The following is a 27,095-nucleotide window of genomic DNA, read 5'->3' as shown; positions in this document are numbered from 1 at the left end:
TGATATTCCCTAACATCATGTGATACTCCAGAAACTGTTTTGAGTAAGTCTTTCAACATTTTTCTAAGTTTTGAGAACTTTTTGTGTGTTGTGAACACTTCTCAAAGTTAGTGAACTTATTTCTGAGGAATTTTGATATATCAGGAATTCTTACTTCTGTTGTAGAGTATTTGTTACTGCACTTGAGCTGAAAGGCAGTTTGTTTTACATTGGAAGGGTTCTTTTGCACTTGGCAGGAACAGAGAGCTAAATTCAATCCATCAAAAAGGAAACTACTGGTCAATATATTCTTGTGTTTTTTTATCTGATTGGCCTGATGGTTTTATAAAAGTCTTTCATCCTTCTTGTATAAAAGAATTACATTTTGTCTGATTGTGCTAATTTGTTCAGAGCTTCATTGGGTCTGGCTTAGACACCTGTGACTGCAAGACTTGGACTGCTTCTAAAATCATCTGGCTAGCAATGCTGATATAAGTATATTTTTGCCATTGCTCTGTTTCAGTGATATTTAACACTTATGTGCTGAATTTATTTATTATTTGAATTTATCACTGTTTTTAGCCTGAACTTTTTAAAAAAAACTCTATCTTTTTCTACTGTACTATTTTTATGTACTTTTAACAATATTCTGATATTTCCTAACTTCCTCTGATACTGCAGAAGCTGTTTTGAGTAAGCCTTTCAAAATCTCTCTACGTTTTGCAAATTGTGTGTTGTGAACATTTCTTAAGGTTAGTGAACTTATTTCCAAGGGTTCCTGATATAGCAGGAAGTTTTATTTATGTTGTAAAGCACTTGTTACTGCACTTCAGCTCAAAGCCAGTTTGTTTTACATTGAATAGGTTCTTTTGCACTTTGGCAGGAGCAGAGAACTAAATTCAACCCATCCAAGGTGGGAACTACTGGTCGAAAAGCTTATTTTGTTTTTATCTGATTGGCTTAATGGTTTAAATTTATAAAACCATTTCATCCTGCTCTTATAAAAGAATAACATTGTGTGTTCTTTTACATATTTATTCAGAGCTTCCTTGTGCCCAGGTTGGACACCTGTGACTGCAAGACATAGATTGCTTCTAAATATCTGACCTACAAAGCTGATGTAAGTATATTTGTTTCCACCTATTCTAGCCATTTCAATGATAATTAACACTTCTCTGGTGCCTTTACTTATTTGACTGAATTTGTTAGTCTTTTACAGCCTGCACTTATTAAAGAAATTCCATCTGTTACTGTATTGCTCTTAGCTTGTTTTAACAATATTGTGATATTTCCTAACCTCCTCTGATACTGCAAAAGCTGTCAAACAAATTCTAAGTTTTGCAAAGTTTCGTGTGTTGTGAATATTTCTCAATGTTAGTAAACTCATTTCAAAGGACTCCTGATATAGGAGGTATTTTTACTTCTGTTGTAAAGCATTTGTTACTGCACTTGAGTTTAAAGTCAGTTTGTTTTACATTACAAGAGTTGTTTTGCACTTTAGTGGTAGCAGAGAGTAAATTCAACCCATCCAAAGTAGGAACTACTGGTTAATACCTTATTGTGCTTTTATCTCTTAGGCCTGAGGTTTATCGTGAAAAAAGGCTTTCATCCTCCTCATATAAAAGTTACATTTTTGTGCGAATGTGCTCATTTATTCAGAGCTTCCTTGTGTCTGTCATGGACACCTGTCACTGCACGACTTGAATTGATTCTAAAATCATCTGGCCTGCAAAGATAATATTAGTATATGTTTTGCACTTCCTATACTGTTGCTGTGATGTTTGACATTCCTTGCTGCATTTATTTATTTGGTTGAATGTATCACTAATTTTCATCCCACACTTGTTAAAGAAACTCCATGTGTCTGTTACTGTACTGCTCTTAAGTTGTTTTAACAATATTCTGATATTTCCTAACCTCCTCTGATACTGTAAAACCTGCTCTGAGTGAGTCTACCAAAATATTTCTAATTTTTACAAAGCTTTTGTTTGTTGCAAGCATTTCACAGGGTTAGTGAACTTACTTCTAAGGATTTGTGATATTGCAGGAATTCTAACTTCTGTTGTAAACCATTTGTTACGGCACTTCAGCTCAAAGTCAGGTTGCTTTACACTGGAAGGGTTCCTTTGCACTGATGGGAGCAGAGACCAAAATTCAACACATCTAAAGTAGGAATCACTGGCTGATAGCTTATTGTGTTTTTATCTTTACAAAACTCTTTCACTGGCTCGTATAGAAGAATTACATTTTTGTGTGATTGTGCTCCTTTATGCAAAGCTTCCTTATGCCTGGCCTGGACACCTGTGATTGCAATACTTGGTTTGCTTCTAAAGTCATCTGGCCTACAAAGCTGATATAAATATATACATATACATATATATATATATATATATATATATATATATATATATATATATATATGTATTGCTGTTGCTCTAACTCTTTCAGTCATATCTACCACTTCTGTGTGCATTTATTTATTTGGTTGAATTTATCACTCTTTATCCACCTCCATTTGTTAGGGAAACTCCATATTTTTTTTCTGCACTGCTCTTAGGTTGTTTTAACAATATTGTGATATTTCTTAATCTCATCTGATACTGCAAAAGCTGTTGTGAGTGAGTCTACCAAAAAAAATTCTAGTGAACTTATTTCCAAGGATTCATGATATTTCAGGAATTCTCTTTTCTGTTGTAAAGCACCTGATACTGCACTTGAGCTCAAAGGCAGTTTGCTTTGCATTGTAAGGGTTCATTTGCACTCTAGTGGAAGCAGAGAACTAAATTCAACCCATCCAAGGTGGGAACTACTGGTCGATAGCTTTTTGTGTTTTTATCTGATTGGCCTGAGGGTTTAATTTTATAAAAGCCTTTCATCCTGCTTGTATAAAAGAATTAATTTTTGTGATATTGTGCTCATTTATTCAGAGTTTTCTTTTGTATGGGTTGGACACCTGTGACTATGACACTTGTATTGTTTCTAAAATCATTTGTCCTACAAAGCTGATATAAGAATTTTTTTGCACTTGCTGTAACTGTTTCAGTGAGATTTAACACTTCTGTGCTGCATTTATTTATTTGGTGACTTTATCACTATTTCTCAGCCTTCACTTGTTAAAGAAACTCCATCTGTTTGTTACTGTGCTGCTCTTAGGTTGTTTTTAACTCCTTACACCTGAGTACGCCTCCAGGTGTTTCTGCAGTTAACTTCTACTGGCACCTCTAGGCATCAAATATTGTTTGTTCATATTTGCATGACTAATTCCAAAGCCATGTTATATACAAGTTATCTGAAAATTTCATCTTAAACCATACACGATGGAGAATAATTGTTTTGATATTTGACCTCTGTCTAATGCAGCTAATGAACTATTGAATATTATTTGTATACTGTTTATTTGTATTGTAATATTTATCATATTTGTCTAAATGTCTCAACATTCAGATAATACAGACAGAACTGCTTAGTCTCATAGCAAAGCTTACAGCTATATGAAGAAAATCATGCTGGCAGTATATGTCTTGCTTGAATAGTTAGTGACATATCATAAGCTGCTCTTTCTTTGGCTTATAAAATCCTGTTTAAAGCATTGAACTGAATGAATGCCACTAATGTATAGATTAAATTATCCTGAATAATTTGCCATTAACAATTTTCTAGGAACACTTATGGTTCCCAAGTGATGAATATGTGTTTGAACTCTAAGGTGATATCTTCAATTCTTAAAGGCTCAAGCCATGCCTACTGGGAGTTAAAGATGCACACTCAAAAGAGCTTTACTGGAGGTAATGTGTTAACAATATTCTGGCATTTCCTAACCTCCCCTGATACTGCAAAAACTGTTGTGAGTGAGTCTGCCAAAATGTTTATAATTTTTTCAAATTGTTTGTGTGTTGTGAAAATTTCTTCAGGTTAGTCAACTTATTTCCTCAAATTCCTGATATTTCAGAAATTATTGCTTCTGTTGTAAAGCATGTGTCACTGCACTTGGGCTCAAAGGCAGTTTGTTTTACACTGTAAGTGTTCTTTTGCTCTCATGTGGGAGCAGAGAGCTAAATTCAACCCATATAAGGTGGGAACTACTGATAGATAGTTTGTTGTGTTTTTATCTGATTGGACTGAAGGTTTAAATTTAAAAAACACTTTCATCCTCCTAGTATAAAAGCATTATATTTTATGTGATGATGTTCATTTATTCCAATCTTTCTTGTGCCTGGCTTGGACACTTGTGCCTGCAAGAGTTGGATTGCTTGTAAAAATCACCTGGCCTACAAAGCTAATACACGTATATTTTTTGCATGTACTCTGTTTCAGATATATTTAGTACTTCTGTACTACATTTATTTATTTTTTAAGTTATCCCTATTTCTCAGCCAGCACTTGTTAAAGAAATCCATTTGTTTGCTACTGTACTGCTCTTAAGTTGTTTTAACACTATTCTGATATTTTCTAACCTCCTCTGATACTGCAACAGCTGTCTGAGTGATTCTCTGAAATGTCTAAGTTTTGCAATCTTTTTGTGTGTTGTGAACATTTCTCAGGGTTAGTTACTTATTTCCAAGGATTCCCGATATTGCAGGAATTCTTACTTCTGTTGTAAAAATTTGCTACTGCGCTTGAGCTCAAAGCAAGTTTCTTTTACATTGGAAGGTTTATTTTGCAGTCACTTGGGAGCAGAGACCTGAATTAAACCCATCCAAGGTGGGAACTACTGGTCAATAGCTTATTTTGTTTTATGCGATTGGCCTGAGGGTTTAACCCTACAAAAGACTTACATCCTGCTCATATAGAAGAATTACATTTTTGTGTGATTTTGCTCATTTATTCAGAGCTTCCTTGTGGCTGGCTTGTACACCTGTGACTGCAAGACTGGGTTGCTTCTAATATTATGTGGCCTACAAAGCTGATAAAAGTACATTTTTTGCCCTTGTTCTGTTTCAGTGATATTTAACACTTGAATGTATCACTGTTTTCACCCTCCCCTTGTTAAAGAAGCTCCTTCTGTTTGTTACTGTACTGCTCTTAGCCTGTTTTAACAATATTCTGATATTTCCTGACATCCTATGATATTACAAAAGCTGTTCTGAGTGAGTCTGCCACAATATTTCTAAGTTTTCCAAAGTTTTTTTTTTTTTTTTTTTTTGCAGTGTGCACATTTCTCAAGGTTATTGAACTTATTTCCAAGGATTCCTGATATTGCAGGAATTCTTTCTTCTCTTGTAAAGCATGTGTTACAGTGCTTGAACTCAAAGCCAGTTTGTTTTACATTGGAAAGAATCTTCTGTACTCTGGTGGGAGTAAAGAGGTAAATTAAACCCATTGAAGGTGGGAATTACTAGTTGATAGATTATTGTGTTTTTTTCTGATTGGCCTGAAGGTTTAATTTTATAAAAGCCTCTCATCCTGTTCATATAAAATAATTAAATTTTTGTGATATTGTACTCATTTATTTAGAGTTTCATTGTGCCTGGCTTGGACACCTGTGATTGTGACACTTGGATTGGTTCTAAAATTATGTGGCCTACAAAGCTGATATAAGTATATACATATACATATATATATATATATAGAGAGAGAGAGAGAGAGAGAGAAAGAGAGAGACATAAATATATAGATTGATATAGATATATACATAGACACACACACACACACACACACACACACATATATATATATATATATATATATATATATATATATATATATATATATATATATATATATATATTTGCACTTGCTGTAACTCTTTCAGAGACATTTAACACTTCTCTGTTGCATTTATTTATTTTGTGAATTTATCACTGTTTTTCAGCCTGTACTTCTTAAATAAATTTCATCTGTTTGTTACTATACTGCTCTTAGGTTGTTTTATCTCCTTACACCTGAGTACACCTCCAGGTGTTTCTGCAGTTAACTCCAACTGACATCACTAGGCATCAAATATTACTTGTTCATATTTGTATAAATAATTCCAAAGCCACACTATATACAAGGTATCTGAAAATTTCATCTTAAAGCATACATGATGGAGAATTATTGTATTGATACTTGACCTCTGTCTAATGCAGCTAATGAACTACTGAATATTATTTGTATACTGTTTGTTTTGTAATATTTTTCATATTTCTCTAACTGTCTCAACATTCAGATAATACAGACAGAACTGCATAGGCTCATAAGTAAACTCACCACTATATGAAGAAAATCCTGCTGGCAGTATGTGCCTTGCTTGAATAGTTACTGACATATCATAAGCTGTTTATATAACATTACAAAACTAATATTCACTGCCTTTCTTTTGGATTATAACATCTAGTTTAGAGCATTAAACTGAATGAATGCCACCAATGTAAAGATTAAATTATCTTGAAGAGTTTGCCGTTTACAGTTTAACAGTATTCTGATATCTCCTTAACCCCTCTGATACTGCTGTTCCCAAGATATGAATATTTGTTTGAACCCTAAGTTTATAACCACACCCACTGGGAACTTTACTGGAGGGTATGAGTTAACAATGACATTTCCTAACCTCCTCTGATACTGCAAAAGCTGTTGTGAGTGTGTCTGCTAAAACATTTATAAGTTTTGCAAAGTTTTTGTGTTTTGTGAACATTTCTTCAGGTTAGTGAACTTATTTCCAAGGATTCATGAGATTTCAGGAATTCTTTCTTCTGTACTTGAGCTCAAAGGCAGTTTGTTTTATATTTTAAGGGTTCTTTTGCACTCTGGTAGGAGCAGAGAACTAAATTCAACCCATCTAAGGCGGGAGCTACTAGTCAATAGCTTATTGTGTTGTTATCTAATTGGTTTAAGGGTTTAACTTTATAAAACCCTTTATCCTCCTCATATAAAAGCATTACATTTTTATGAGATTATCTTCATTTATTCCAAGCTTCCTTGTGCCTAGCTTGGACGCCTGTGACTGCAAGACTTGGATTGCTTCTAAAATCAGCTGGCCTACAAAGCGGATATAAGTATATGTTTTGCACTTGCTATAATTGTTTTAGAGATATATAACACTTCTGTGCTGCATTCATTTATTTTGTGGAACTTATCACTCTTTTCATCCTGTACTTGTTAACGAAATCCATGTGTTTGTTACTGTACTGCTCTTGAGTTTTTTTAACACTGTTCTGATATTTTCTAACCTCTTCTGATACTGCAATTGCTATCTGAGAGATTCTGTAAAAAGATGTCTAAGTTTTTCAAACTTTTTGTGTGTTGTGAACATTTATCAGGGTTAGTGAACTTATTTCCAAGTTTTCCTGATATTGCAGGAATTCCTACTTCTGTTGTAAACAATTTGCTACTACACATAAGCTCAACGCAAGTTTCTTTTACACTGAAAAATTTTTTCTGCACTCTGTTGGGAGCAGAGATCTAAAGTCATTCTGTCAAATGTGGTAACAACTGATTGATAGCTTATTTTGTTTTATGTGATTGGCCTGAGGGTGTAACTTTTTAAAAGTCTTTCATCCTGTTCATATAAAATAATTACATTTTTGTGTGATTTCGCTCATTTATTCAGAGCTTCCGTGTGCCTGGCTTAGTCACCTTTGACTGCAAGATGTGGATTGCTTCTAATATTATCTGGCCTACAAAGCTGATATAAGTACATGTTTACACTTGCTCTGTTTCAGTGATATTTAATACTTCTGTGCTGCATTTATTTATTTTGTTGAATTTTCACTGTTTTTCAGCCTGCACTTGTTAAAGAAACCCATTGTGTTTATTACTATACTGCTCTTAGTCTGTTTTAACACTACTCTGATATTTCCTAACCTCCTCTGATACTGCAAAAGCTGCTCAAAGTGAGTCTGCCAAAATATTTTTTAAGTTTTCCAAATTGTTTTTTTTTTTTTTTTGTGTTGTGCATATTTCTCAGGCTAAGTGAACTTATTTCCAAGGATTTCTGATATTGCATGATTTCTTTCTTCTCTTATAAAACATTTGTTACAGCATTTGTGCTCAAAGCCAGTTTGTTTTACATTGGAAGGGTTCTTTTGTGCTCTGATGGGAGCAAATAGCTAAATTCAGCCAATCCAAGGTGGAAATTACTGGTCGATAACTTATTGTGTTTTTATGTGATTGGACTGAGGGTTTAATTTTATAAAAGTCTTTCATCCTGCTCATATAAAATAATTATATTTTTGTTATATTGTGCTCATTTATTCAGAGCTTCCTTGTGCCTGGTTTGGACACCTGTGACTGTAAAACCTGGATTGCTTATAAAATCATCTGGCCTACAAAGCTGATACAAGTATATTTTTTTGTGCTTGCTCTAACTGTTTTAGTGATATTTCATACTTCTGTGATACATTTATTTATTTGTTGAAATTTTCACTGTTTTTCAGCATGCACTTCTTAAAGAAATTCCATCTGTTTGTTACTGTGCTACTCTTAGGTTGTTTTAACTCCTTACACCAGAGTAAACCTGCAGGTGTTTCTGCAGTTAAGACATATTGACACCTCTAGGCATCAAATATTGCTTGCTCATGTTTGCATAAATAATTGCAAAACCACACTATAGAAGGTATCTGAAAAATGTCATCTTAAAACATACATGATGGCCAAATAATTGTATTAATATGTCACCTCTGTCTAATGCAGCTAATAAAATATTGAATATTGTTTGTATGCTGTTTATTTGTTTTGTAATAGTTTTCATATTTCTCTAAATGTTTCAACATTCAGACAATACAGACAGAACTGCATAGCCTCATATCAAAGCTCACAGCTATATGAAGAAATTTCTGCTGGAAGAATATGTCTTGTTTTTATAGTTACTAACATATCATAAGCTGTTTATATATCATTACAAAACTAATATTGACTGTCTTTCTTTAACATGTAAAATCCACTTTAAAGCATTTTATTGATTGAATGCCAACTTTGTAAAGATTAAATTATCCTGAATAGTTTGCCATTTACCATTTTCTAGTGACACATATGGTTCATGGGAGATGAATATTTGTTTGAACTCTAAGGTGATATCTTCATTTCTTAAAGGCTCGTCACACCCACTGGGAGTTAAAGATGCACACTCAAAAGAGCTTTACTGGAAGAAATGAGTTAACAATATTGTGACATTTCCTAATGCCCCTTTGATACTGCAAGCTGTTCTGAGTGAGTCTGCTAAAATATTTTTAAGTTTTGCAGTTTTTGTGTGCTGTGAAAATTTCTCCATGTTAGTGAACTTATTTCCAAGGATTCCTAATACTGCTGGAATTCTTACTTCTGTTGGAAAGCATCTGTTACTGCACTTGAGCTCAAAGTCAATTCATTTTACATGTCTTTAAATGTCAATGGTCTCACAGATAAATATAAAGAAGAAATAATAGTGAACTATATTAAAAATGTAGCATGCAAATGGCTATGTTAAAGGAAATAAACTTGGATAGAACTGAACATGTGAATTTGACAAAGATAAGTGTTCAGGATGGTATTCAGCAGAATATCTGGGGCAAAGGAAAAGAGCACTACTTATATCAATTACAAGAGGTGCTCCAATAGTGATAGAAGGGGATAAAAATGATAATAATGGCAGAGTTGTAGTGTTAAGGGGCTACTTTCAAAGGGAGGAGGATTATACTGGCATGTATTTATATTTCACCTAAAACTGCTACAAAATTGCAGGAAAAATAATTAGTTTTCAGCAAGGAATATTATTTATAGGTGGACTGGAATTTGATTTGCAGCACTGAAGATGTGTCTGAGGGACCCAGAAGGGAAAGTATAATAAAAGAGGGTAGACTTTTAAAGAGATTTATGAAAATATTTGGCATGGAAGATGTGAATTCAGTAATAGGAGTTTGGAGTGAATTTATATATTATTATTTATATATATATATATTATTTATATATTATTTCCCAAGGTATAACACTGGGTTGGACTAGATAGAATTTACATTTCACAGAAGCATGTGAATTTAATTGAAGATTTTGATATGCTCCTATTAACTATTTCAGATCATGCACCAATCTTCTTCTTCTTTCGGCTGCTCCCGTCAGGAGTCGCCACAGCAGATCAACTGTTTCCATTTTTCCTGTCCTCTGCATCTTGCTCTGTCACACCAACCACCTGCATGTCTTCTCTCACCACATCCATAAACCTTATCTTAGGCCTTCCTCTTTTCCTGTTACCTGTCAGCTTCATCCTTAGCACATTTTTCCTAATATACTCTGCATCCCTCCTCAGCACATGTCCAAACCAATGTAATCTTGCCTCTCTGGCTTTGTCTCCAAACCTTCCATCCTGGGTTGACCATCTAATATACTTATTCCTAATAATGTTCATCCTCATCACACCCAGTGCAAATCTTAACATCTTCAACTCTGCCATGTCAAGCTCTGACTCCTGCCTTTTTGTCAATGCCACTGTCTCCAACCCATATAACATAGCTGGTCTCACTACCCTCTTGTAGACCTTCACTTTCACTCTTGCTGGTACTCGTCTGTCACAAATCACTCCTGACACTCTTCTCCACCCACTCCATCCTGCCTGTACTCTCTTCTTCACTTCGCTTCCACACTCACCATTACTCCAAACTGCTGGTCCCAAGTATTTAAACTCATCCACCTTCACCACCTCTACTCCCTGCATCCTCACCATTCCTCTATCCTCCCTCTCATTCACACAAATATATTCTGTCTTAGTCCTGCTGACCTTCATTCTTCTTCTCTCTAGAGCATATCTCCACCTCTCCAGGGTCCCCTCCACCTGTTCCCTACTCTCACTACAGATCACAATGTCATCTGCAAACATCATAGTCCATGGGGACTCCTGAATGATCTCGTCTGTCAACCTTTCCATCACCATTACAAATAAGAAAGGGCTCAGAGCTGAACCTTGATGTAAACCCACCTCCACCGTAAATGCATCTGTCACTCCCACTACAGACCTCACCGCTGTCACACTACCCTCATACATATCCTGTACCACTCTTGCATACTTCTCTGACACTTCTGACTTCCTCATACAATACCACAACTCCTCTCTAGGCACCCTGTCATATGCTTTCTCTAAATCCACAAAGACACAATGCAACTCCTTCTGACATTCTCTGTACTTCTCCATCAACACTCTCAAAGCAAACATCGCATCTGTAGTGCTCTTTCCTGGCATGAAACCATACTGCTGATCACTAATCATCACCTCCCTTCTTAACTTAGCTTCCACTACTCTTTCCCATAACTTCATGTTGTGACTGATCAATTTAATCCCTCTGTAGTTACTACAGCTCTGCACATCACCCTTAGTCTTACAAATCGGTACCAAAACACTTTTTCTCCATTCCTCAGGCATCCTCTCACTTTCCAAGATTTCATTAAACAATCTAGTTAAAAACTCCACTGCCATTTCACCTAAACGCCTCCATGCTTCCACAGGTATGTCATCTGGACCAACAGCCTTTCCGTTCTTCATCATCTTCATAGCTATCCTTACGTCCTCCTTGCTAATCCACTGCACTTCATGATTCACTATCCGCACCTTCTCTCCCTCTCATTCTCTTCATTCATCAGCCCTTCAAAGTACTCTTTCCATCTGCTCAGCACACTCCTCTCACTTGTGAGCAAGTTTCCCTCATTATCCTTTATCACCCTTACCTGCTGCACATCTTTACTAGCTCAGTCCCTCTGTCTAGACAATTGGTACAGGTCCATTTCTCCCTCCTTGGTGTCCAACCTTTTATACAGCTCGTCATACGCCTTATCCTTAGCCTTCACCACCTCTCTCTTTGCCATGCACCTTATCTCCTTATACTCATGTCTACTTTCTGCATCTTTCTGACAATCCCACTTCTTCTTCTTCGCCAACCTCTTTCTCTGTACACTCTCCTGTACTTCTTCATTCCACCACCAGTTCTCCTTGTCCTCCTTCCTCTTTCCAGATGTCACACCAAGCACCTTTCTAGCCATCTCTCTTACTAGCTCTGCTGTAGTTACCCAGCTATGCTGTAACTCTTCACTGCCACCCAGTGCCTGTCTTAACTCTTCTCTGAACATCACCTCACAATTACCATTTTTCAATTTCCACCATTTGATCCTTGGTGCTGCCTCACACTCATCTTCCTCTTCTTGATCACTAATGTCATCCTACAAACCACCATCCTATGCTGCCTAACTACACTTTTCCCTGCCACCACTTTACAGTCTCCAACCTCCTTCTGACTGGCCCTTCTACATAAGATAAAATCCACCTGTATGCATCTTCCTCCACTCTTGTATGTCATCCTATGCTCCTCCCTCTTGTTGAAATACATATTCAACACAGCCATGTCCATCCTTTTCACAAAATCCACTACCATCTGACCTTCTGCATTCCTTTGCTTAACACCATACCTACCCATCACTTCCTCATCCCCTCTGTTCCCTTCACCAACATGCCACTTGAAATCTGCTCCAATCACCAGTCTCTTACCCTTGAGTACAGTCATCACCACTTCATCTAACTCACTCCAAAATTTTTCTTTCTCATCCATCGCACACTCAACTTGTGGAGCATATGCACTAGTAACATTCATCATTAGACCATCAATTTCCAGCTTCATGAACATCACTCTATCTGACAGTCTTTTCACCTCCAAAACATTCTTAGCATACTGTTCCTTCAGGATAATGCCTACGCCATTTCTCCTCCCATCCACACCATGATAAAACAATTTTAACCCACCTCTGATACACCTTCCATCTGGTCTCTTGCACACACAATATACCAACCTTCCTTCGGTCCATCATATCAGCTAGCTCTCTCCCTATACCAGTCATACTGCCAACGTTCAAAGTTCCGACCGTCACTATCACAGTCCTAGCCTTTACCTGCCTTTGGCCATGCCTTCCACCTCTTCTCCTCCTTCGGCCAACAGTAGCCCAATTTCCGCCAGCACCCTGTTGGCCAACAGTACTGGTGGCAGTTGTTGTTAACCCGGGCCTCGACCGATCCGATATGTATATGTGTACTTTTGTCTGCATGTATGATTTGGCAAAATATTACACCGGGTGCCCTTCCTGACGCAACCCTCCCCATTTATCCTGGCTTGGGACCGGCACAAAGAAATGCGCTGGCTTGTGCATCCCCAGTGGCTGGGTTTCAGATCATACACCAATAATAACTAAAATAAAAACACATGGTAATGAAATAAAAATGAGACAATGCCACTTTCCCACCTATCTGCTGAAAAGTGAGGAATTTAAGGAATGGATAGTGGAGATTATTCAGTAGCTATATGAGAGGATAGAAATTACTTCTAAAAATATAGCTAGGGAGTGGGATAAAATTAAGGTGGAGTTTAAAAATAGGGTGGAAATAAAAGAAAGGGAGTGATGGTTAATGCATAATAAGAATTATTTAGAGAGGCTGACAAATGTTAAACTATTGTAGAGTAGGAGGAATCTCAAAGAACAAAAGAAAGAATCATCTGCAGAATGCTAAGTAGAAAATAGGGATTATCTCAATAATTTACACAAGTTTAAAAAGATTGCTGTTATGCAACTGTCTTTTGATAATAACACTGCAGCACAAAAACTTGTAGCACAACTCAGGCAACAGAATGTTGAAAGGGCTGTTGCCAAGCTTAGGGAGCCTATAACAAGGAAGGTAACAAGAGATCCTGTATGGGTATTAGAAATATTTTGGAAATTCTATGAACATCTGTATAAAGCAGAAATATACTGCAATCAAGAAAAGATAGAAATGGAAATGTTTATGGAATAATTAAATATACCAAGGTTAGAGACAGATGAGGCTCAGTTTCTAATATTATAGAAGGAGATGAGACAAAAATTGTGATGTGTAACCAATCTAAAGGAAAGTCCTCAAGTATATATGTTATTCCTGTGGAAGTTTGGAAGCTGGGGGGTGGACTGATAAAGATCTGGAAGGTTTTATTTAACAGTATTTTAAGAGGAGGAGAAGCACCAACATCCTGGAAGAAAGCAGTAATAACTGTAATACTTAAAGAGGGTATGATCCATTGGACCCAGATTCATACAGGCCCATTTCAATGCTAAACTATGACTATAAAGCGTTACAGTGTTCATGTCTATAATGGCTAAAGGAATGGCAAAAATAATGCCAGAATTGATAGATATGGATCATTGTGGTTTTGTGGAGGGGAGGCAAACATTTGACAACATTAACAGTACATCGATGATCCAGAGGGGAGCAGAATTTAAGAAAACATCATTATTGTTGGTGGGTCTTGATGCACAGAAAGCATTTGACAGAGTAAGCTGTGGACTTTATGAGCAGGGCAATGGAAGCATGTGCATTTCCTGAAAAAAGTAGAAGGTTGATTAGGAGGATATATGAGAGATTGGAGGTGAAAACTAAAGTGGGTGGGGACCTCTCTGATCATTTCTGCCCGAGCAGAAGAACCAGATAGCGGTGTCCCCTTTCTCTTTTGTTGTTTGCATTATATTTAGAACCATTGACAAGGAAAATAAGGAACTCAAAAATTCAAGGATATAATTGGTAAGGTAGTCAAGAAATCTGGCTGTATTTGCAAATTTTATTATTTTATACCTGACAAAACCAGAAAGAGACATTACAGTGCTGTGGAACATTTTGAGACAGTTTCAAATCTTTTCAGCATACAAAATTAATGAAGCTAAAATAAAGGCAATATTAGTAAATTATGTATACACATATGAACAGGGTTCAGTAACATCCATATTTATGGGGACATGATAAAATTAAATATTTAGGAGTATGGATTAAAAATGATTCTGATGTGGCATGTAAGGATATGTGGGAAGATACTAAACAAAAGATAATACAAAAACTGAGTAAATGGTAGCTTTCTTATATGGGTATGCATAGCAAGATACAAACAGTTAAAATATTTTTAGTTCCATTAGTCTTATACATTGGTCAGTAATATATTTATCAACCAGTGGAGAAGTCGTGGATAGCAATTAATAAAGAGCTGAAGGGCTTTATTTGGGAAGGGAAGATGGCAAGAGTCAAGTGGGATAAACTGCTTCTTCCAGTAGAACAGGGCAGATAGGGATTATCTGATTTGAAGAGGTATTTCAGAGCTATACACTTAAGGCTCCTATACATAGCACAAGCAGAAAACTATAATTCAATGTGGAAAGGGATGATGATGAAACAGGTGGAGCTTAAGAAACAAGGAGAGACTGGGATTTTTGATGCAGGCCTTTAAGGAGAATAACAATACTCATACAAAATATTATATCTATAAAGTAGCAGAAAGTATCCTAAAAACTAAGCCAACACAGAAATGGAGAAAGGAGATTCTGCCAATAGGGATGATTGCAATTAGTGATATAGAGAATAAGCAAGACGGGGGCTAGAATTTATTGGAGAAAACTGGTAAAGGAACCAAGGTATTGGGAACAAATAACTAGAGAGGGAAATATGATAAAATGGGAAGATGCCAAGAATTTATTTGCACTGCAGGTTAGATATTGCTTTCCCTATCAAGAATTGATATTAGTGTATAGGAAAAGAGAAAGAAATAGGGGGCTTCTAAATGAAAGACCAGCAATGGCAGAGTTTTTAGTAGAAGCTAGAACAGAAGATGCCATTAAAAAAAGGAATAATTAGTAGAATATATAAAATATTGCGAAATATTTATGAGACTCAGGCAGAGGAGGTTAAAAAGGAATGGGATGAATGAAAGACTGGATAAGTAATTCACAAAGAAACAATGGCAGGATATATATATATATATATATATATATATATATATATATATATATATATATATATATATATATATATATATATATATATATGTATGTATGTCTCCCAAATATGCAACAAAATCTATATATTTGGGATTTTTGCTTGGCAATGTTTACATAGATACTTTTATACTCTAAGTACACTCCAGAAACTTTTTCCTCAGGTAGACAGCAAATGTTGTAGGTGTGATGGGTAAGAAACAGGTAACTGGGAACATATTTTCTGGGAGTGCATTGATTTGGCTGACTTTATGGATTCCCTGCAGGATGCACCGTCAAATATGCTGGGTGAACAGATTGATGTGATGAGGGAGATGATTTTTCTGAGCTATGATACAGAATTGGAATTGCCTAGACATTTTAAGGCCTTGCTGTGTCTACTTATGGTGGCCGCCAAAAAAAGCAAGTACTAGAAAATAGAAATCAAAATCTAAACCAGCTATAGTAGGAGTAGTGAATATAGTAATAGAGATAAAATAACTGGAATTGAGATATTTAGAAAAGGATAGGAGCAAACTACATAGGAAAAAAATGGGAATTATGGAAACAATACATATGGGGAGGGATGAGGCTTAAAAGAAGGCAGGACTTAAATGAGCTATGTAATGTTTGACTGAAAATGACTGGGTAGATTATAAGTGATGTACTATGTTTGCAGCTGGGTGTGCATCAGTATGGTTTGGATGTAAAATGCTTGCAACTAGGATTGTGTTGGTGTGGCTTGTTTTCTTTTTTTTTCCAAATAAAGTTTTATTGTATTTTTCTATAGGAGAGACACCAAAGTATACTCAGGAAGTTAGAGATGACATATGTAAATACATATAAGCAAAAAAAGATGACATCCATAAGTATACAGGTCAAGTCAAAACAACAAACAAACAATCAAAACTATGTAAAATGTCTGCAAAGATGCTACAGTTATACATGAGAAAATTAATAAATATAAAACAGGGTTGATTAGTAATGAAATTAAATATTGTACAAATAAGGTATACAATTATGAGACTTTATGAACAAACTCGGAGAGTTGATTTGTAGACTATATCATCATATGATTGAACAACTTCAGGCACATACTTCCACGCTTGATTTTATTAAACATTTAAAACATGATCGAGCAAGAGATTTCAAAGTTTCTGATAGTAAAGTCTTTTATTCGTGTTTCTTATTATGATTTTTTTGTGCAGCAATATAATTAAAAGCCATATTTCAGAATTTGCTCCAACTGATTTTGGTTCTATCCATCCAGTTTTTAGTTATATATAACTTAATTAGAGAGCAGAGTGAAATCAGACTGTGTAGTTTTAGTTTCGAAATTTTAAGGTCTGAGATGTGGAGAACGGTTTACCTTCATGTGTGTGTATTGCACACGGGTGAACAGCAATTGTCTGAAAGGCAGTTTGCAAAGTTTGCAAACGCCGAATAGAAAAAGGTTTGAATGTGCAATGAGCGACTGCACAGTAGCAATCGCTCATTGCCTATTTGACATCTTAGGGCGGATTGCATTATAGTGGGGATCAGAAAATTGTCCCTTTCCCCACTGTAGTGCAATCTTGAAGTTAGAATATTAAAGTAGGGGGGGGGTTTACACTTCATTAGATTTTTTTTCAACATTAATGTTCGAAAATCAGTGAATCTGCTTTTCAATTTGCTGATTTTTGAACATTTAAAACTGTTGCTGTTTTCATTTTCGTGGTTCCGATTCGCTCATATGAGCAATCGCAAAACTGTGATTCAACTTTGTAAAGGTAAACTGTGGAGAACTGCTAGCTCCCAAGATAGGGTCGATTTCTGGTAACCCATTTTCTCTAGATGCACTTAAAGAGAGTTCCAAAGTTTGTGGGTATGTTTGCAAAACCATAAAACATGTATGAGGTCAGCATGCAGATAAGAACAGCAAGAACAAGATGGGGAGATTTTAGAGTCAAATTTATTTAGGATGGAGGGGGGGTAACAGGTATTATTATTGATCATTAATTGCGTGTACCAGATATTTTTAAAGGGAGATAGTTCCATGGTAATTTTGAATGCCTTGAGTTTTTGATCCTCAGTTAATGTCACACCTTGTTGATCCCAGTAATTGGAAAACAGACATGCTGAGCTATGTTTAATATGATTTATCAGTTTATAAGAATTTGAAAGCACTTTCTCTTTACTAGATAAAGTTGGGATAACTTCGATTAGTATGTTGATATCCTGTTCAACAATAGGTATATCTTTAGTTAGAGTGGATATGATTTCCCTTAGCTGACGTAAAATTATGGTATATTTATTATTTACTTTCAGTGTTAGTCTTAGACCATGAAGGTTTTTGTCTTCATGTTTAAAAATATCCCATATAAAGCAATCCTTTATGGGGGGGTAATCTGTGAGATTAATTAGTTTATTGTTAATTTTGATATTGGGATTGAACTGGATTGGTTGAAGGAGGGGGAATACGTTTTCCAATTTTTTAGATTTCATCAACTCCTGAGTTATTTTAATTTTATGTTTCTGGATTTTGCTTAGATTAATATTCTTGAGGCCTACTTGATTTATGAAAGGAAATGCTTTTGGGTTGATATTGTTTCTAATCAAGTTGTTGTTGTTGTGTCTTTCGGCTTTTCTCAGTTAGGGGTCGCTACAGCGGAACTCCGGTCCGCTAATGATTGGCAGTAGATTTTTAGGTGCCGAGTTGACAGCCCTGACGCACAACCTTCAACAAAGGTACGCCCATTCACGCATGTCTCCACAAAGAAGACGCTTTAGCTGAGAATCGAACAGGACAACGTCTTACTGTGAGGCGACAATGCTACCGTAGCACCACCACCACAGTTATTATTTCTAATCAAGTGTTGGTTCCAAATTACCCAAGCAGGACACCGCCTGTTGATGTTAGGGTGATAATTTGAGATAAAAATAATTCTGTTGGCACATATAATCTTATAGTAGAGATGTAGATCCAGTAGGCTAAGTCTTCCTTTTTCTTTTGGATGTACCAGTTTTGAATAATTTATCCTCACTACTTTGGGAAACATATAAATTTGGTGAGCATCTTATTAATTTTATGAAATAAACTTTTAGGGATGACAAGATTTGAAGCTTTGAAGTAATAAAGCAGCTTTGGTAGTACATTTATTTTAACAATTGCTGCTTTGGATAATATAGACAGTTTCAGCCGTTGCCATCTGTAAAGATCTTGTATGATCTTTTTTATCTTTTTTATTTTTTGTAAATTATTCTGCAACATGGAGGCCTGATTATGTTCAAAGCATATCCTCAGTAATTAAAAGAATAAACTGTATGGAATGGGGAGTCTGGAAAATAATTTATAGTGTGTTTGGCTAGTTTAATGGAAAATATATGTGACTTATTTTGGTTTACTTTGTAGTCTGATACCTTCGAGAAAATATCTATAGCCTTGGTTATTTTCCTTAAGTCAGTACTGGGATGTTCAAAATAGATGTTAAGGTCATCAGTGAATGCTGACATTACTTTTGTGTGCAGGATTTTAGGTTTTGACTGGAAAGCTTTTTGCAAGATATAAAGGAAGAATGGTTCTATGAATAAGTTGAAAAGGAACAGGGACAGAGGGCAACCTTGCCTAGTGCCATTAGAAATTCTAATTGGATTAGATAATCTTTTGTTGATATGGAGGTATGTTTGAGAGTTTTTATAGAGCATTCTAATCATATCAGAGAATTTGCTTGGAATGTTAAAATGGGATATGGATAGAAATAGAAATTCCCACTTAACCCTGTCAAATACTTTGCTAGCGTCTAAGGTTAAAGCATATATTAGATTCCTGTCAATTTTAGTGAGATGTATCATGGAATCTAATGTTAATGTATTATCCCATGTATGTCTGTTGCACATAAAACCGGCCTGTTCTAGGGAGATTATGAAGGGCAATTTTTGAGACTTTTTGAGTCTTTCAGTAAGGAGAGAGGAAATAATTTTAATGTCAACATAAATCAATGATATGGGTCTGTAGTTGTTTGGATCAGTTTTGTCTAAATTATTTTTCGGGATAAGTATAGTTTTGGAAGTATTCCAATATAGATCCATTATACCCTCTATTTTGATATAATTGTAAAGTTTTAACAGGATAGATGATAATTTCAGGTTAAAGATTTTGTAGAAATCTGGATTATATCCATCCAGGTCTGGGGCCTTGTCTAGTTTGAGTTTATCAATTATATCCAGTATCTCTTGTTGGTTAATCGGTGCAATGAGAGAATTACTTTGTTCTTCATGCAGTTTTGGGAAGTTAAGATTATTAATAAAATTCTCCATTTCGAAGGATGAAATTTGGTCAGTGTTCATACTATATATTTTTGTGTATAGTTTTTGAAATAATTCTAAAATCTCTAAATCTGATTTGTAAATTTTATTTTGATATTGAAGGAGGGTGATTCTAGGGGCTCCTTGTTTGTTTTCAATTATTCTCGTTAAGGCTCTAGATGGCATTTGTGCCCATTCAGTGTATCTGACAATAAATCTTTGTTCTTGAAGAGAATAATTGTGATGGTGCAGCTCTAATAGATCTCTTTGGGTATTTTTAATTAGTTTTTCTAAATCATGATTTGGGGATACCAGATATTGCCTTTCTAGCTTCTTCAGTTCTAAGGTTAATTTACCTTCTTTTTCTCGTCAGTTTTTTAAAGTAAGAGGCTTTTTGGATCAATATCCCTCTAAGTTTCACTTTATAAGCAGCCCGTTGGATATCTAGTGGGATGTTATTGAAATCCAAGTGTTGCTCAAACTCAACAAGACTGTCAGCTATCTCCTGTACTACTTCTGTCTTATTTAGTAAGTTATTTAGGGTCCAGTTACTACTGTTAAGGGACTCTGTTGGTGTGTTAGAAAACTATATTTTTAAGGATATTTTAGCGTGATCTGATAGGAACCTTGGTTCTGAAGATAATTTTAATTCTTCTCTTGTCAATGATTCTGAAATTAAGAAACAATCCAGTCTCGACCAGGAGTTATGACATTTAGAGTACTATGTATATAAATTATCTTTATGTAGGTTATCACTGTAGGATATAAAATCTATAAGATTTAAGTCAGTCATCAATTCACCTAATGATATCAATGCTTAAAAGTTGTATGAGTTTGAGTTGCTAGAGTGATCTAAGGATGGATTAATGACTGTGTTCCAGTCCCCTCCAATTATATATTGATGTTTTGGGACCCCACAAAGTAAATTATAAATCTCTAGAATGAAGTCCTGTTGTTTCGTACATGTAACATAAATATTTAGAATAAGGATGGGATTTCTGGAGATAGGATTCAGGGTTGTGAAGTAACACCATCTACCATTTTTATCAAAATTATACTCTGCTATTGATTCTTGAAATTATTTTTTAATTAAAATAACCACCCCTTTAGAGTTATAGCTATCTCCTGCTGCTATAATAAATTTTATCCATTTTTTATCCGCATCCTCATCCCATTAATTCCTAAGCATGTGCGTTTCCTGTAGGAAACAAATATTAGCTCTGATTTAAATAGGTGCATAACTAGCTTTTTTTGTTCCTATGCTGTAGACCTCTTATATTCCATGATTCTATTGTCCACATCTCATATAGTTTAGTTTTATAGAAGATAGTTCATAAATTCTTGTAACCTGTTTAGTGTGAATGTAAGTCCACTTGGTTTCATTTATATAAATGTATGCTTGCCTATGTCATCAGTGATGGTTTCATAAAGCTCTTTCTTGTTTAAAAAAAGGGCAGGAACTGAATAATTTAGCTAATGTTGCTTAGCTTATGTCATATATAGCAATATAGGTGAAGTATAAAGCTTGTAAACATGAACTTATTGATTACTTTTATATAAATGTAAATTTGCTTATAGCACAAGTGATAATTCAATAAAGGTGTTAAAAGACAGTTTTTTTTACATTGCAAGTGTTCTTTTGCATGCTGGTGGGAGCAGAGAGCTAAATTCAACCTATGTAAGGTGGGAACTACTGGTTGATAGCTTGTTGTGTTTTTATCTGATTGGTCAGAAGGTTTAACTTTATAAAATTCTTTCATCCTCCTTGTATAAAAACATTACATTTTTGTGTGATTATGCTCATTTATTCCAAGCTTCCTTGTATCTGGCTTGGACACCTCTAATTGCAAGACTTGGATTGTTTCTAAAATCACCTGGCCTACAAAGCTGATATAAGTATATTTTTTTGCTCTTGCTCTAATGGTTTCAGAGATATTTAACACTTCTGTGCTGCATTTCTTTATTTTGTTGAATTTATCACTCTTTTTCAGCCTGTAATTGTTAAAGAAACTTGATTTGATACTGCAATAGCTGTTTTAGTGATTATGGCAATATATGTCTAAGTTTTGCAAATATTCTGTGTGTTGTGAACATTGCTTAAGGTTAGTGAACTTATTTCCAAGGATTCTCGATATTGCAGGAATTCTTACTTCTGCTGTAAAGCATTTGTTAATGCATTTGAGCTCATAGCCAGTTTGTTTTACATTCAAAGGGTTCTTTTGCATTCTTGTGGGAGCAGAGAGCTAAATTCAACCCATTGAAGGTGGTAAGTACTGGTCAATAGCTTATTGTGTTTTTATCTGATTGGCCTGAGGTTTACCCTTATAAAAATTTTTCATCCTGCTGGTATAAAATAACTACTTTTTTGTGATTGCACTCATTTATTCAGAGCTTCCTTGTGCCTGGCTTGGACACCTGTACTGCAAGACTTGGATTGCTTCTGAACTCATATGGCCTACAAAACTAATATAAACTCATATGGCCTACAAAACTAATATAAGTATATGTATGTATATATATATATATATATATATATATATATATATATATATTAAGTGTGTATATTGGGGGATTTGGGTTAGTGGGTGGAAAGGTGAGTATGTGTTAGTGTCAGAGTTAGGTAGACCCATATACATATATATATATATATATATATAGAGAGAGAGAGAGAGATAGATATAGATATATAGATATATATATATATATAGATAGATAGATATGTATATATATGTATATATATATATATATATATATTTTTTTTTTTTTATATATTTTTATTTATTTTTGCACTTGCTGTAACCGTTTCAGTGATATTTAACACTGGTATGCTGCATTTATTTATTTGATTGAATTTATCACTATTATTCAGCATGCACTTGTTAAGGAAACTACATCTGTTCGTTACTGTAGTACGTTTAGGTTGTTTTAACACTATTCTGATATTTCCTAACTTCCTCTGATACTGCAAAAGTTGTTCTGAGAGAGTCTGCCAAAATATAGAAAAGGTTTTGTGTGTTGTAAACATTTGTCAAGGTTAGTAAACTTATAGCCAGGGATTCGTGATATTGCAGAAATCCTTACTTCTTTTGTAATGCATTTCTTAATGCACTTGAGATCAAAGCCAGTTTGTTTTACATTCTAAGGATTCTTCTGCACTGTGGTGGGAGCAGACAGCTACATTCAAACCGTCCAAAGTGGGATCTACTGGTTGATAGCTTATTGTATTTTTAACTGAGTGGCCTGAAGGTTTAACTTTACAAAGTCTTTCATCCTGCTCATATAAATGCCTTGAATTTGCCAATGTGCAAACTTGGTAACCATGTTTGCATGTAAGCAAACCTCTCCAGTTTAACATCTTCTACAGGAAATGCTCCCCATAGTCTACCACTATTCATACCTACTTGAAGAGCTGCCAGTTTGTGCAGAGGGTGTTACCACTGCTGGTTATCTAATAGTATATTAATAGATACTCTCACTTTGACCTTTAAGTGACCCTCTCTTATTCCTTTCCATTTTGAAATTATGTTTCCGTGCCTTACATAGCATATGATAGATTCAGATCTGCTGAATCTAGACTGTTTGATATCACTGTGCTCTTAGACCAGCCATCTTACATTAAGAGGGCCTCCCTGCACTTTTGTGGCAGAAGTGTGTAGCTAACTACCCGTCAGAGTTGGGGACTGCTGGAGAAAGGCTCAGTTTGGGGCTTTCCCATTAGTAGCTTTTTTAAACTGTTTACATTTGCCTTTATATAAGCCTCACATTTACACATGTTTGCGCTCAGTTTACCAGAGCCGCTCAACATTTGGCAACTTTAGCCAGAGGTCTGGAGTGCATCTGCACTGAAGTCCAAGGCATCCACTGAAAAAAAAAACTGAAAAATAAGTATATTTTAAGATGGCACTGTACTTTGTTTACTATATTTAATTGAATTGCTGCTTTATTTTTGCTTCTTGTGACTAAGTCCAGCTAGCCCACTTCATTCCCAAGTACCATTCAGAAAAATCCTGCCAAAATGGACGGGCAGTTTCCCATCATTTCTCCTGACAGCTTGATTGATATGGGCATCTTGAACCAATGTAGCAATTGCTTCATGTATACTGACAATTGTTTACTCCTAAAGCAAACTAACAGCCTCTGTGAGAGATGCAGATACACTATGGAACCGGGGTCAGTTCCTTCACATAAAAACAAACTAGACATCAAACAGGTTGTCAACACACATGCTTTATCTCTCATGCGAACCTCACCTCTCACACAAAATAAGGTAATGAAACATAAACCCACATCTGTGGAGGTACTCACTTAAAGCCCTCATAAGAACAGAGACCTCTAAAACACATACCACCCACACTCATACTAAGTGTAAAGAGTCTATTGCACATATCAACACACACATCCGTGTCTCATCAAATAAGCAGCTAAGGCAAAACACGTCAAGTCTTGGTCATAGGTGATTCCATAGTGAGACACATAGATGTCCCTCTCACCAAACGGAGCAAGGAGAAGTCATGACCAAAAAGACAAATAATTCCCAAAAGGGAACAAGGAATACTCCCCAAAAAACTGAAGTCAGGAAGCACAGGATTAGCTGCTTACTCTTTTACTTCTTCTGGCACCTCGGCTACACAAGCCTTCTAAGGAATAAAACAGTGAAACTAAAGCAGCCTTTTTATATCCTACAAATAATTGTGTTAATCCATTTCAATTACTTTACACCAATTATTATTAAATTCATTAACAATTTCAAATACAGAATTCAACTGAAACTCAAACTTAAAGATGTACTCTCCCATATCAATGTTAGAAAGAAAGAGACCATACTAAATTATCCAAAATTACATATAAAAGCACTACAATCTAATGTTTTACATAATACCTTGAACAGTGAAACCATTCCTTCTTATCAAAAAATTAAATTATAATAAATAAATATATATATATATATATATATATATATATATATATATATAGTTCCCTATCAGAAGCCTGAAACATTATAAGCTTGAAAATCAAAATCCTGAAACCAAAAGCCTGAAAATCCAAAAAACCCAAAATCCTGAAACTCAAAATCCTGAAAACACAAATAATGCTAATATGTCACTATAAAGACACTAATATCTACCAACTGACCTAACCCTAAGGTCCGTCAATATCGCACACTCACCTGACTAACCAGTATGTCCATTTTGTGTTTTCAGGATTTTGAGTTTCAGGATTTATTTTGAATTTTCAGGCTTTTGGTTTCAGGATTTTGATTTGATAGGGAACCATATATATATATATATATATATATATATATATATATATATATATATATATATCAATTTAATTCATTCTCACTATTCATTATATATTAATTCTAAATTCAATCAACTTTACATTCAAAAAAGTTTTCATATAACCAATTCATTATTGCACTTTTCCCATCTCTTACTATTCAACATTTTTTAATTTAATTACTCGAGTATTCATATCTATTACTTGTGAATCCAAAAAATCCTTTAAACATCCCAATTTATTTCCAAGTTTAGCTCATGTGGAAACAAAGTACATAAATTCACAATAATTTCAGTTTCTAGCCTTAACAGTCTACGTCTAAATTCACCTCCCCCCATATTATGACATCCAAAAGGTTGGTCCAGTACACTGAAGAAGAAGCTGTCAGCATCTCCCCCATGAACTGTGCAAAAATGCTGTGCCACTGGACTCTCCATTCTTCTATTCCTCACATCATCTAGATGTTCTAATATTCTTAACTTTACTTTTGTCTTTGTTTGTCCTATATACCACATTTTGGGTGTACATCCACACCCAATAACGTAGACAACTCCACATGAGTCACATTTAAACTTTAACTAAGAGATGAGTTATTGTTGTGATTTTGCTGAGCAAGCTTAAACGGAACATTCTTCTGCCTTTTTGTTCACATTTAAACTTATTCTTAATCCAAAACTTTTTTTCATTAATTACCCACCCATCCATATTTTTTATCTTTTTACACACCTTGCACATTCCACAAGGGAATGCCCCCAACCTCCTCCCCACTGTACTCTGTGCCTTGTGATTCAATAATTCCCTCAAGTAGCTGAATTGGTCATATGAGAAAGTCACTTTATTTGGGAACAAATTACCCACCGTTTCATCCCTATAAATTACCGGTCACAGCTTATTCACCAACTCTCTTAATGTATCAGTAAAGGGAGAGAATTTGGTTACGAAGGATATAGGCTCTGCTTTTTCTACTACTTTTCCTCTATAAATTTCCTGACAACCCCTTCTTGGATCATGACTTTTATTCTTATTAACCACCCTTCTAACTTTGTTCAAGGCTTCCAGAATACACACATCTTTATAGCCTCTCTTACATAATCTATTTTTCACCATAAAAAATTCTTTTTATAGAATCTTAAAATCAGAAGTATTTGTCATAACCTAAAACTGCTTATCTCTGCCAACTCTTGGAGTACGCTTTAACACATAATTATTTTTGTTTTGAAGGAGAATATTATCTGCAGCTAAAAAGGACAGCAATGGGGGCAGCGTTTGCCCCCTCATATGTTATTTTGTTCATGGCTTTTTTTGAAAACATGTTTATTTATCCAACAAGTTTTGTCAGGAATAGAGTAGTTATGTTTAAACACTTTATTGATGATTTGATTTTTGTGTGTATGGGTGAAAAATGTGAATTTGAAAATGTTATGAATGTGTTAGGTCAGAACTCCATTGGTTTAGAATTTACATATAGAGTCAATGATAGTAATATGCAATTTCTGGACGTAGAATTTTATGTAGATCTGAATGGAAAGTTACAATATAGGCCTTTTCATAAAGTGACTGCTGCTGACAATTTTTTGGAAGCTAGCAGTGCACATTCATTACACTTGATCAAATCTTTGACATACGGGGAATTCAAGAGGATTATGACAACTATCTATGCACTAACCTTAACCCAAACCCTAACCCTAAGGTCCGTCACTATCGCACACTTACCTTGCCCGCACCCTAACCCTAACTCACTTAATCCACCCCTAACCCTTAAGTCTGTTACTATCGCACACTTACCTTACCCGCACCCTAACTCACTTATTCCTCCCCTAACCCTAAAGTCCATCACTATCACACATACCTTACTCGCACCC

The sequence above is a fragment of the Protopterus annectens genome, chromosome 12.part0 (assembly GCF_019279795.1).
Source record: "Protopterus annectens isolate FY-2018-M chromosome 12.part0, PAN1.0, whole genome shotgun sequence".
NCBI lineage: Eukaryota > Metazoa > Chordata > Ceratodontiformes > Protopteridae > Protopterus > Protopterus annectens.
The sequence above is the reverse complement of the archived record's forward strand: the minus strand, read 5'-3'. Positions refer to the sequence as shown.